Raw genomic sequence first — 12,556 nt, 5'->3', positions numbered from 1 at the left:
AATAAAAATGAATCATACCATGAATTTGTCGATGACAACATAAGAACGCAAACCGATCAAATCATGTCTTAATATGAGGAATTGTTTTGTGATTCGCCTTTTCTATATTGTAAGTTGTAACAATACATAAATAGGTTGGAAAAACTTTTATCCGGTATTTGGTTGGATGTACTCATTTTTTAAAAATATAACTCTGTATGGATGGTGGGCTGGTGGCGGAGATAAATTTTAAAGACCTTAATCCACAAAAGATGAAAAAAAGTTATGAAGCGGGTGTTCGAAGTTGGTGTTTGGAATGAATAAAAAAAGTTTGAAATATATTGTATATGAAAATAGTTTGCAATGTCAAATTTTGAATTTTTTTGTCGCATCGTATTAAAAAATCTGATATTTTGAAATAAGGTTAACTTAGTCTCAAATGTAATAAGGAAAAATATGGTGGTAAAATTGCTTAAAGATATGATCAGTTACCTATATTATCAATGCTAATGAGGTCATTATGATTACCTTAGATTAACTAAACTTAATAATTTCATGTAAAAACAATTAACCTTTATTTCATGGTTATCCCTGTTCAAATAAAGCATATTCCAACAAGTAAGGCGTACAGCTGGAATAGCTCAGTTGGTTAGAGCGTGTGGCTGTTAACCACAAGGTCGGAGGTTCAAGCCCTCCTTCTAGCGGCTTTTATTCCTTTTATTCCTTTTATTCCTTTTATTGCTTTTGTTACATATAGTTTATACACGTATGTACGTTTTTAAAAACTTTGACAAAATTAAATATGCTTGAAGTCATCTTAATTTTCAAATGCTTTCATTCTTGTAAAATTGGTTTGTACGAAAAATCACGTACTATTATTTTAGCAATCTAACTTTTACAATTATGCTAACTAACTACCTATTAAATTGAAGAAAATGGAACAAATAAAATAATGAAACATATTCGTTCTAAAAACTTACTTGTTTAACTAAACATAAAATTTAAGAAATATGAACAAATAAAATAATAAAACATATTTGTTGTAAAAACTTACTTGTTTAACTAAATTAATCCGATCTTACTAACAGCTTTACCAACTATCTCTCAAAATACTAAGTTACTATTCCTAAATTCAATACAAATATTAAAAGGTTGTTTGGTAAAACCAGTTAATAGTTCAATTAAGAGGTAATCTTATAACTATTTAACGTTAAAAGTATGGTTGTAAACGAATTGAACGTTCAGTGAATTGTTCAGCAGGAAGTTCGTTTATCTAGTAAATAAATAAACATAAACACAAATTCTAGTCCGTTTATACTCCCGTTCGTTTAATTATGTATGTGAACGTTCATGTATGTTGTTCATTTATGTTCGTTCATTTAAGTTCCTTTTATGTTATACTAAATGTATATTCACGCATTGCGCAAAATATAATTTTATAGTTAAAATTTGACAATTACATGTTGAAAGTAGTTTAGCTGGATATTGACTATGAGATAATAACTTTTTATACTAATTATTTATATAAAATTGTAATCTAATGGCCGCTACCAACAACTGTTGTAAATAAAATCAAATATTATTCTCGATTTACTGTTATTTTTAAAATTATATATAATTAATTTAGAAATTATTTATTTGAGAAGGTAACGTAATTTATAACTTTATGTTATTTTTAATTATTACTGTAGGTAATTAATTTAAAAATTATATAATTAAGAAAACTATGCTAGAAAGTTTGGATAAAATGCTATGTCACATGTGCTTCTGGACTACTTATCATTCTCATATGATTTCTCCAACATAATATCTTTTGTTTAAATCGTTAAATCTACTACTATAAAGAGCGGACTCTTGGTGTTGCCACCACCAAACATTACAGTTACAAATTCTAACTAACATTCGCTAAAATAAAGAAAAAAAATCAATGAAATAGATAACACTAGGGATGAGCGTGGGAGAGAGTCGGTATCGTTCTCGATTTTTTGAATACCGAATTTGATCGAAAGTCAATTCCGAGTATCGTACCAAATTAATGTTACCGGTACCTTGAATGGTACTAGTATAGGTATCGACGATATCGAATCCCGAATTTTGTGATTTTAGAGTACCGAATACCATCTCATATTTTTAAATTCGGTATGGTTCGATACCGGTTCCCGTACGGTACCAATATAGGATTAAGATTTGATACAAACTGTTCATCCATAGATAACACATGAACTAACAAATGTCAAATTAAGTGCAATGAAACAAATAATTCAAATTCATTAAATTAAGTGAATAATTTTTTAATTTGTAACATTTTGCAGCCAACAAAGGCATTGGAAATTTAAGAGATCCAAGTATAAAAATTAGTTCCATTTGTCTACTCATCAGATGCTTCAATTAATATTAACTCATTTCTCCCAATTTAACATCTAACGTCCCAAATATATCAAATAAATTTTTTTTTTTATATTTTCATTCAAAAAATAATCATCATTCATCCATTTCAAAAGCCAATCAAGTATGACAATGTAGAAAATAGTTATTAGAGTACAAATCAAAATCACATAATGCAGAACACTTGTGTATGTTGTGCGATCATGTCGAACCTTTCCCCTTCGACCCAGAGGTACCTAAAACCATAAACGTTAACTATAAGCACAAAGCTTAGTGAGTTCCCCAAAATATCACATATAATATACACATACAACCGGCCCTGCCCGATACAAATATGTTAATAATAAGCAATGAGCCTCGCCCAAACATACATACAAATACAAGCAATACATGCAAGAGTCACAAAGAAAACTAGCATCCTATAAAAATAAACCAGTGGGTCGGCCTTGGTGCCTTCGACTTGTAAATACTATAAGGAGACTCAACTCAAACTGAAGATATTTGAATCACACCCGCACCGCTGATACAAAGGCTCCTCACACTGAATATATATGAAACCAACCCTAATTAATAATTAGGGTAACAACCCATAATCAAAGGTCCACAACATACTCTCTCTTACTAAGGGTAAAAATACCATTTTACCCTTCCAAGGCTAAACCCAATCAAACATGCCCAATTCCCAAAAATAGCCCAAGAGCATTTCTGGGAGTACGCCATGCATACCCTCTTCTTATGCCTTGTGTATAGAGTTACCACCGAGAAGGAAACGGGGCAAAACCTCGTACGCCCTGCGTACCCCAGGGTTATGCCATGTGTACCCCAGGATTACGCCCTGCGTAACCCCTCTCATATCAAATTCCATTTTTAAGCTCTTAATACCTAAAGACTAAATGTCCAACTCACATATCTTAATCTTGGGAAGGTCTTAACTGATAAAGTCATCAACTTTAATCTTTTCCATGGCATAATGGAGCCCAAAGCCAAACCCTAAGTCCATAACACTCTTTAATAACCTTAAATTCTTGGATAAGTGAGAAATAGCAACAAAGACTTCATTTTTATGACATAAGATCCTCAGAAAAAAAACATAAATTGACAAACTTGAGCTCCGGAGTAGCTTTTACTCACAAGAACCAAAACCATGGGACCAAAAGCATGCAAATGTCTAAGTTAGTCTAGATCTAAGCCATAGAACCATAAATGTGAGAGCTTTATACCTCCAGAAGCTTGCAAAGGTGATGAAGGCCCTGGATCTTCAAGCTCTAGCCAGAACAATCCTCAAATAAAACTTCTACTCCTTCACTATGCACCAAGAACACACAAAAGAGGCCCACACAAGTTAATCAAGGATTAGGATTCGAAACACTAGTTAAGGAGGATGGAGGTTGAACATGGAGAGGCCTCAAGGGACTTAAGGTCCTTAAATAGGGGCTCAACCCTAAAATTTAGGGTATGGGATCTGCATGAGTATGACATATGTACTCGACGAAGTCCGCTTTCTATCTTAAATGACATATGCCAAGCGTACGTATCAAGTACACCATGTGTATGGACTAGTTTTGCAAGAAAATTAATAATCGAGCGGGAAATGAAAATACCTGGAAACGAGTGTTACAACTCTCCCCCACTTGAATCAGACTTCATCCTCGAAGTCTGCCCCTGAAAATAACTATGGATGATGCTCCATCATCTCCTCTTCAGGCTCCCATGTCCACTCAAAGCCTTTTCGGTGATTCCATGGTACCTTCACCAAGTTCACCACCTTGTTTCATATAGTCTTTGCCTTCCTATCGATGATTGCGACCAATATCTCTATGTAGTTTAGGCGCTTGTCTACCTGAATATCCTTTTAATGGCACCACTATAAAGTCATCGACCAAACACTTCCGTAGTTGAGAAACGTGAGAGTTGTTGTGAATCCGAATGAGCTCCTCGGGTAGATCCAAATGGTATGCAAGCTTTCCCACCCAGGAAATAACCCTGAAAGGACCAATATATATGGGGCCCAGCTTGCCCCGCTTCCTGAACCAGATGACACCTTTCAAAGTAACTGTTGGGTTTTGAGCATTATAACACCCCTAAGTGTACATGCAACCCTAGAAAACCTTGGATCTATGTTTGTCTAAAAATACATGCAAAATATGATTTCCAAGGTTCATAATCCTATCTAGCATACATGGGGAACTTTTAATCTAAAAGATGGCTAGAATTACATACCTTGTAGTTGATTTGATGCTTGAAAACCTTGAGAGCCTAGCACCCCAAGTGTGATGCCTCAAATGATTCACACAACACCAAATGCTTTGGAATGACTTTGAGAGAATACACACACTTGTAAAAATCGGCCTAGCCCTCTTGTAACTTAGTGTAGCCGAATTTGGTACATAACATGTTGCTTATATAGTGTGTCAGATCTAGGGTTACACCATGTAAACCCTAATGTGACATGACTCTTCATTTCCATGACCCATGGGTTTGTAACTCCCATGGAGCATCCTATGGGTTTAACCCAACTTGATAATCCATGGAGCCTTTTAGCCCACTATACAAGTTATGGATGATTTACATAATCAACCCATATATTTAATTAGTCATCTTTTGATCACTTAATTAATTCCAAATTAATTCTTGATCAATACTAATTAAATAATACTATTAATATATTAGAACGTATAATATATTAATAAACCACAAGTGTTATTTCTCTCATTTAGTTTATCCAAATGCATGATGCCATGCAACCCAAATGGACCATGTTGGGTCGGGTCAAGTACATACCAAAAATAGTTATGGACTTAGACACCTTATAGAACAGTCTCCCACTTGGATAAGTCTAATAACTATATCTGTAAGTATGAATTCATGAACCGATCAGCAATCTTAGCTCTTTCAAGGTCTCTCGGAACTGAGAAGATGATGATGTGCCGTTTAAGATAAGTGATCATATAATCCTCTTTTCTAGATATCAGTCGAACAAATACATGGAACAATGTCTTACTTATTGTCCCACAGTTTGTTTCCCGATTTCCGATTTGTTTGACATAGAACTAAATTGAACACATCAATTCGGTTCTGACCGGGGCCGGTACATAGGTCAAAACAAAATCATCGAGGGGCCTAGATATCGCTTCTAATCCAAGAAGGAACAGATAAACTTCGACTCATATGCTTATTCTACTATTTGTTGAATCACACACAAAAGTACATTTTATAACATCGAGTTACCAATGCGGTTTCGTACGATCAATGCATAACCAACTCATAGGCAACAAGTCATATCTCTAGGTTTTAAGACTTATATGATATTTCGTCTCATGATCACTCGAGATAAATTCCATGAACTGATACGAGTCAGCGTGGGTTGAGTCCAATGCTCAAAACTTATGAGCACCCATGAGCGTTGTGGCCATGTCCAACAACTTAGACCTCTACAACTATCTCATGATAGTCTTGATTCATACCTACTTCCAACATATGACCGAATGTGGAGATTTAAATAATATGATATATCAAACATAATTATTCTGGAAGTCAAAACATGCAAAAGAAATATAGTAAACGATTGACAGGAGATAGAAACACTTTACTCATAAATAAACACAACTTTTATTCATCATCAAATGTCAATTACACTTTACAAATTTCAAAATTATCTAACTACTAAAACTACTATCATCCTTCAGCCCTATGCTCCGAGCATGCTGAAGATGCTTAACCCGACTCAGTCCCTTCGTGAGGGAGTCTGCTGGGTTCTCATCTGATGATACCCTCTTTACCACGAGGAGTCCTTCTTCTATTCGATGTCTGATGAAATGGTATTTTATGTCGATGTGTGTGGATCTCCCATGATCCCTTGGTTCCTTGGCTAAGGCAACTGAACTTTCACTATCATAGAAAATTTCCATTGGCTCCTTTATAGCTAGTACCGCTCCAAGGTCTCCAATGAAGTTCTTCGGCCATATCGCCTCCTTCGCTGCCTCGCTTGCTGCTATATACTCTGATTCGCAAGATGAATCATCCACTGTCTCTTGCTTGGAACTCTTCCAAGTAATTGATCCTCCGTTTAAGGTAAAGACCCAGCCTGACTGAGAGCGTAAATTATCCCTATCAGTCTGAAAGCTAGCATCACTGTACCCTTTAACTCTCAAGTCATCACTCCTACCGAGGGTAAGGACCCAGTCCTTAGTCCTCTGCAGGTACTTGAAGATATCCTTTACCGCAGTCCAGTGTGCCTTGCTAGGGTTCCCCTGATATCTGCTAACCATGCTCAAAGCAAAGGCTACATCGGGTCGAGTGCAGGTCATAGCAAACATGATCGAACCTACTACAAAAGCATAAAGTACTCGACTCATTTCTGCTATCTCGGCCTCAATACTCGGGCTCTGAGTTTTACTCAGTCTGGCATTACTCTGGATGGGTAACTCTCCTTTCTTAGAGTCCTGCATGCTGAATCTCTTTAGCACCTTCTCCAAGTAAGTACTTTGACTAAGTCCAATTAGTCTTTTACTCCAGTCTCTCATAATCCTTATCCTTAGAATATAGGCAGCCTCTCCTAGGTCTTTCATAGAAATACACTTCCCAAGCCAGGACTTCACTTCCTGCAGGGTTGGGATGTCATTTCCTATGAGTAGTATGTCATCCACATACAGTACCAAAAATCTGACTATACTCCCACTAGCCTTGACATAGACACAAAATTCATCTTCACTCCTCTAAAAGCCAAATTCTTTGACTTTCTCATCAAAGCAAAGATTCCATCTCCGAGGTGCCTGTTTCAATCCATAAATGGATTTCTCAAGATTACACACTCTATTAGGGTATTCTGTACTAACAAAACCCTCTGGCTGACTCATGTAAACATCTTCAGCCAAACTTCCATTAAGGAAGGCGGTTTTGACATCTATTTGCCATATTTCATAATCATGAAATGCAACGATGGCTAACAGAACCCTAATGGACTTAATCTTTGCAACCGGTGAAAAGGTCTCATCATAGTCAACTCCCGAAGTTTGAGAAAAACCCTTTGCAACCAGTCGCGCCTTATATGTGTGTACATTACCATCCATGTCGGTCTTCTTCTTGAAGATCCATTTGCACCCAACTGTCTTACGACCTGGTACATTGTCAACCAAGTTTCAAACTTGATTGTCATACATGGACTGTATCTCGTTGTCCATTGCCTCTTTCCATTTGGTAGACTCGGGGCCTGCCATGGCTTCCGCGTAACTGTTAGGTTCATCCAAACTTACCAATGTCTCATCACTGATAAGTGTCTCGCCTTCCGCAGTAATATGGAACCCATAATAATTGTCAGGTGCATTCCTAACCCTTGTGGAACACCTCAGAGGTACAGACTTGTCAATTGGCTCAATAGGAGTTTCCTCCTCAGGTTTAGTGCTTGGGTTTGAAGTTCCTTCACCACTTGACTCTTGAATTTCTTCAAGGTCAATTTACCTCCCACTATTCCCTTGGCTTATGAACTCTCTCTCTCTCTCTCTCTCAAGACACCCCTTCTTGCTACAAAGACCACATTGCCACTAGGTCTGTAGAAGAGGTAACCAAAGGATTTTTGTGGGTAGCTGATGAAAATACACCTCTCACTTCGAGGTTCGAGCTTATCATGAGTCTCGCGTCTCACGAAAGCATCGCAACCCCAAATATTGATGTGGTCTAGTTTGGGAACTTTACCAGTCCACATCTCATGAGGAGTTTTGGCAACTTTCTTTGTAGGGACCAGATTAAGGATATGGGCGGCAGTCTCTAAGGCATACCCCCAAAATGAGATCGGTAGCGAAGCTCGACTCATCATGGAACGAACCATATCCAACAAGTTTGATTACGCCTCTCAGCCATACCATTCAACTGTGGTGTCCTGGGAGGTGTCAATTGTGAGATAATCCCACATTCCTTGAGATAGTCGAGGAACTCTGTACTAAGATACTCACCATCACGATCAGATCGAAGCATCTTAATGTTCCTGCCCAATTGATTCTCAACTTCCTGTTTAAACTCTTTAAACCTTTCAAAAGTATCTGACTTATGCTTGATTAAATAGACATATTCATATCTACTATAATCATCAGTAAAAGTCAGATAATAACGATTAGCATCCCTTGTGGCAGATTTGAAGGGTCCACACACATCCGTGTGTACCAGATCCAACAAACCTTCACCCCTAGAACAAGAACCAGTGAAGGGTGACTTTGTCATTTTTCCAAGTAAGCATGATTCACAACTATCATCAGACTTTATGTCAAATGACTCCAAGACTCCATCCTTTTGGAGTTGGCCTATGCGTTTCTTGCTCACATGTCCAAGATGACAATTCCATAATGATACTTTATCCAAGTTATTATTATCAGAAGAATCAATACACAACACATTATTTCCTAGATTATCTACAACAGACACAACTTCATACACACCATCACAAGGTAATGCTTTAAAATAAAGAACATTATTAAAGAAAGCATTTATTCCACCAATTTCATTATCAAAAGAAAAGGTAAACCCTTGTTTGTACAAAGCATGAAAGAAAATAATATTTCTTGCCATTTCTGGCGAACAACAACATTTATTCAAATATAAAGTAAACCCACTACTTAGCAACAAAGAATGAACTCCAATCTTGGTGACAGGTGAAGCTTTCCTATTCCCCATGATCAAGTTTATCTTTCCATGCTCCACATTCTCACTTCTTCTTAGTCCCTACAAATCAGAACAGATATGAATACCACAACCGGTATCAAGGACCCAAGAGTTAGAATAGGGTGAGTTATTAGATAGAATAATGTAAATACCTGCATGGTTGGGTTTGACTTCCCCATCCTTCACATCTTGCTGGTACTTTGGGCAGTTCCGCTTCGAGTGTGACTTTTCATGACAATAGAAGCATTCAGCCTCTTTTTGTGACAACCCAAAAATTTCCGTTAGTTTTAACGTCGAAATTAATTACGTCAAAAATTAGCCAAATTTATCCCAAAAATATTTTTGACCGGAATTAAACCCGTTGGAATATATTAAATAATATTCGTCAAGTGAACCAAAAATTAAGGTGGTATAATTTTAAAATGTTGTCGTGTTTAATGGTAGTCGTTAAAAAAAACCTCCTTTCGCAGTTGGTGTCAGGTGAACCCCAACCAGGCCATAAGCTCCACCCTATATAAGGGTTGAGTGGGTTTCACTCCCACCCTTTTTCCCCACCTTAGACACACACTCTCTCTCTCTCTACTTTCTCTCTCTACAAAACGGGTTTTGGTAAAAAATCGCCCCTTCGAGCTCCAAATCGGTAAGTTAACCTTCCTAGCTTGTTGTTTATCTTATCTAGCTTACAAATTCGTGTTTAAATTACCCAAAACCCTCGAGAACATGAGTTTACGGTCCAAGAACACCTTCATGGACCGTAAACACTCATAAATGGGGTTTAATGCTCAAAAACCCTTCCAAACCACTTATGAGCTTAGCAATGACTTAGAGGTTTACAAGAAAGGACTTAGAACACCAAAATCAGGACAAATGGGGAGTAAACATGAGTTTATGGTCTAAAAACATTCTTAGACCATAAACCCATCTTCATAGGCCATAAAACACTTATTTAAGTGTTAAACTACCCCTCAAACACCTCCAAAAGCTTCCATGGGTGCGTAAAACCTTGTAATCCTCCGTTTGATGCACCAAAAACATGATTCATGGACTAACATGAGTTTACTGCCGTAAAATCATGTGTTTAAGGTAGTAAACTCCCCAAGAACATCTTCTTAGACCGTAAACACCTTTCCAAGGTGTTTAAGTGCCTTTAACACCTTCCTATGCTCATATGAGTGACTAGAACCTTACATGCATGAGTTACAACCACCAAACAACAAAAGAAATGGACCAACATGAGTTTACTACCGTAAACTCATGTGTTTACGGTCGTAAACTCTTCAAGAGTGGTCAATGGACCGTAAACTCCCTAAAATGGTCCATTTGGAGCTTAAACCACTTCCTATGCCCTAGAATTGAACCTAGCCTAATTCCACAAGTGTTATAAGACCTTAATGCATCAAATAACACACCACCCATGAGTTTATGGCCGTAAACTCATGGGGATATGGTCATAGGGCGGTAAACTCTATAAAGAGTTTACTCTTGAAGAGTAAACTCCCTAATTGGGCCATACACTCCCCTAGATGTTACCCGGGACACTCCTAGCACTTGACCAAAGTGTTTTCTGCATTTTAGGATGCGTATACGTGTTTTAATTATTATTATAATTACTAACTGTATGTAAACTTATGTCATCATATGTTAATAGGTCACTAAGTGTGTTCAAGTCTTCACTTAACACCGAGCCATCCAACCGACAGTTTCATTCGATCCGCTTACAACAGGTGAGTTCATACCCCTGAATTAACCTTTTAAATGTTTTTACATGATTTTATGGGGGGAATACAAGTTAAAACATGCTAGTTATCATATCAATCATATGTGATTGATAACCCGCATGCACAAGGAGTTATTACACTGTCAGCTGTTTTACCAAGTATGGTACTATAAATGGTTTTCCAAAACGTCTTTACTTGACTCTCGCGCTGTATGTTTTACTTCAAAACCAGTTACAGCAGTATTTGAAACAAAGGTTTTTCTTTACTTATATTGTTTTATCAAAGTTATATTCAATACTTGTTTATGAAAGATTTCAAGGATTTCTAAAGGTCTTCAAACTTATTTTACAAAAGGATGCCAAGTCATGATTTTCTTAAGTGTAAAGGTTTTTCTAAAGTTTTCATCAATGTTTTATTCCATGCTTCTATGCTTCTACTTCGTTAAATGCTACTACTTCGTTAAACGCTTCTACTTCGTTAAATGCTACTACTTCGTTAAACGCTTCTACTTCGTTAAACGCTTCTACTTCGTTAAAAGCTTCTACTTCGTTATATGCTACTACTTCGTTAGATGCTTCTACTTCGTTAAACGCTTCTACTTCGTTAAACGCTACTACTTCGTTACATGCTACTACTTCGTTAGACGCTTCTACTTCGTTAAACGCTTCTACTTCGTTAAATGCATGCCTGTACTTGTATAGTTATATAAATAATGTTTAAAGGACTTAGGAAGGCTAGTTCGCCCTATTTCCTTTTCCTCGTTTGGATGAGGTCTGGTGGGATCGAATATCCGTCCGAAGGTCGTTTAATCATTAATTATATTTCATGTATACATGTATAGACATGAAGGTTTACATCGATCAGTTCATTTCCCTTGGGTAGCAAGGGCATCCTCCCACTCGTTACTCAGAGATCAGAGACACTAGTAACTATTATAGGAATAGTTAGGAAGCTCTGTTCACTCTTTCTAGTACGTAAATTGCAAAGGAGTCAGTTCAGTTGCGAGTCTCTCTCGTTAGTCCAACACTTACATCAGAATTCACTATACGAGATGCATCTTCAAGACACAGATCTCCCCGTTGTCGAGTTGGTAACCAGAGTCTCCTGTAGGGAGAGCGGGCATTGTGTGTATAGATCTATACGGGATTGACACCCCCGCACCCTGACTACTAGCTACAGTCCACAACCTACCAAGCCAAGGGGTGACAAATGTCATGTTTATTCCGACGCTTGCAGGGCGTCAAGTACTCTAGTGTTAATCAGTATGGTTACGAGTATCTCCATATTTACCTTATAATTCATGGCCTTAAGGTAACGAGAATTAACACTGTATTTCTGAAACAACACTCTTAGGATTACTCTTTGTTTTAGACCTTGCTAGCTGTATCTTTCATTTGATACTGTCTGGGGTCTGTGTTTCTTTGTTTTAGACCTTGCTAGCCGTATCGTACATTTGATACCGTCTGGGGTATGTGTTTCCTTTTGTTAGACTGAGTCTGGTGTATCATTCATTCGATACTCTCCTGAAGTCTATGATTTATTTTGCCTTAGTCAGCAGTGTTTTCTGCTGAGGCATATGTTATTTTCCCCTTGTATTTTACTAGTGATATTCTCCTACTTTCTTTAAAGTCAAATACCGTATTTTGGGTAATGATAGTATTTCAGGGAAAATTTCTCTTTAAATCATAACATTGTCGAGTCTTTGTAGAAGACTGCTTTTAATTAGAAAATATAGGATTTTCTGGAAAGGACTCTAATACACTGTAGACTCTAAACTACTACTTTTTATAAAGTTATTTTGGATAAAATGCTTACTTACACAA

At 37.1% G+C, this 12,556-nt stretch overlaps 1 non-coding gene across 1 annotated transcript; it reads left to right on the top strand.

Moving 5' to 3' along the window:
- The first annotated feature begins 609 nt into the window (after window positions 1-609).
- TRNAN-GUU (transfer RNA asparagine (anticodon GUU)) lies at window positions 610-683 on the top strand. The gene has a single exon. It is a non-coding gene; the product is annotated as a tRNA-Asn (tRNA).
- The last annotated feature ends 11,873 nt before the right edge of the window (window positions 684-12,556 follow it).

This window comes from Lactuca sativa, chromosome 5 (assembly GCF_002870075.4).
Source record: "Lactuca sativa cultivar Salinas chromosome 5, Lsat_Salinas_v11, whole genome shotgun sequence".
NCBI lineage: Eukaryota > Viridiplantae > Streptophyta > Magnoliopsida > Asterales > Asteraceae > Lactuca > Lactuca sativa.
This window is presented reverse-complemented; position numbering and strand designations above follow the sequence as displayed.